This window comes from Triticum dicoccoides, chromosome 2A (assembly GCF_002162155.2).
Source record: "Triticum dicoccoides isolate Atlit2015 ecotype Zavitan chromosome 2A, WEW_v2.0, whole genome shotgun sequence".
NCBI classification, from domain to species: Eukaryota; Viridiplantae; Streptophyta; class Magnoliopsida; order Poales; family Poaceae; genus Triticum; species Triticum dicoccoides.
In genome coordinates, this window is record NC_041382.1 from 487944385 (window position 1) to 487946642 (window position 2258).

Genomic DNA, 2258 nt, shown 5'->3' on the forward strand with positions numbered 1-2258 from the left:
GCCGCCCGCCGCAGCCGCCGCCGCCGACTCCGCCCCGGCCAGATCCGCCGCCGCCGACCTCGGCCACCGCCGTCCTCACCTTCTCCGGTGAACCACGCCTCCGCCTCGGTTCGTGTGTGTGAACAGTAAACCCTAGATCTTGGGGTGATTTTTTCTTCTAAGTCCCGGAAATCTCAGTCCAAGTTCTCATGTTCGTAGCCCCATAACTTTGCATCCGTAGCTCCGATTCATGCATATAGCATATCAAAATGTTCATCTCAGAGAGTACATCATTTCATTCCATTGCATCATTTTCATTTGAGTACATCTTGATGCCCGAAATGCTGTTAGAAGAGGGCTACTTGAGATAATTGTCAGATCTGCTACTCCGTTTAGGTTTTTGTCATTTTTGCCATGTTTAATGTGTGCATGCTATGCCCTGATGCTATACATGTGTTTTGTTAAGGGTTTTGTCATCTTTCCAGAGGTGCATCCCATGTTTTTTTGGGATGTGTGTGGTGACTTGTGCAAGCTTGCAAAGTGGTGCACTTGCTAATTCTGTTTTCAAGGACTTAGTGATTTCACTAAGTCCTGGAGCTGTTTATCTCATTTTGTCATATGTTCATGTTGTTTCCTAGTGATCCATGCCTCTTTTGAGGATGTTCAGTAAGGATGTTTTGTTAATATTGTAGTGCTCTATCCATCCATGTCTTTGTTTGACATTATGGAGCACCCTAGTTTGAGTCAATCGAGCTCTACTTTTGCTACTTTGTGAATCTGGACAGATTGTCAACTTGTTTGCAATTTTGCCGGTGATGTTGTGGTTGATCCGTGCATGCTATGCTATTGTTCTTGCCATGTCTAGATTGCATTTTGTGCCTTCTTGATGGGTGTATGCTTGTCTTGCCATGACTTGCACCGTAGTGAGTGCATCGAGCTCGTAAACATGCCTACTTGAGTTATATTTCAGCTTGCTCCAGTTTTCACTAAGTCTGAAAGCTGATTATGTTTTTGCTATGTTTACATGCTTGCAATTGTATTTTCTGATCCCTTTTGGCTCAAAGTCACTAAGGGACTTTTGTTAAGATCTTTGAGTAGCTCCATGCCATGCTTTACTTTGCCATGTTCAGGTCCTGTAACATGTAGTTTTTTGGCTCCGAAGAGGGCTACCTAATCTGAAATTCCAGACAAGCGTTAATTTCACTAAGTCTGAGATCTGTTTGCCATATGCATTTTAGCCATGCTTGTTTGAACCTGTTAATGGATGAATTGGTCGTAGCTCAGTGCTAGACTTTTGTTAAGCATATTGTGTGCATCCCTGCAATGTATTTAGTTGTCATGTTTGGTTGCTGTAGCATATTCATCTCATTGCTTTTAGTTGGCTACTTGCTGTAAATCGCAGACCGGTGTCATATTTGAATCGCTTGCCATTTCCAAACCATAACTCCGATTCCGTCATTCTTTATATCGTTTTCAAGCGATTTCATCTCATCTTTCCAGTGGAACACTTGGATTTCCAAGTTGAGGCCAGTTTCATGCATTTCCTGTCATATTTTGCATTTTGCATCCCGCATAACATATCATCTTTGCACCGTATTGCTTGGTCTTGCACGTGGTTGATTGTGTCCTTATTACTTGTTTGTCTTGTTTGGGTAGAGCTGGGAGACGAGTTCGCTAACAAGGAGCCCGTTGAGTTTGCTCTCGAGGATCCAGTCAACTCTGACAACTGTGCAGGCAAGATGATCATACCCTCGAAATCTCTACTATCTTTGCTATGCGAGTTTGCTCGCTCTTTGCTATGCCAATGCTACGATGCCTACCACTTGATTTCAAGCCTCCCAAATTGCCATATCAAACCTCTAACCCACCATGTCCTAGCAAACCGTTGATTGGCTATGTTACCGCTTTGCTCAGCCCCTCTTATAGCGTTGCTAGTTGTGGGTGAAGATTGGAGGCCGTTCCTTGTTGGAATATTTATTTACTTGTTGGGATATAATTATATTATCTTGTTATCTTAATGCATCTACATACTTGGTAAAGGGTGGAAGGCTCGGCCTCTCGCCTAGTGTTTTGTTCCACTCTTGCCGCCCTAGTTTCCGTCATATCGGTGTTATGTTCCCGGATTTTGCGTTCCTTACGCGGTTGGGTTATAATGGGAACCCCTTGATATTTCGCCTTGATTAAAGCTTTTCCAGCAATGCCCAACATTGGTCTTACCATTTGCCACCTAGCCTCTTTTTCCCTTGGGTTTCCGGAGCCCAAGGGTCATCTTATTTTAA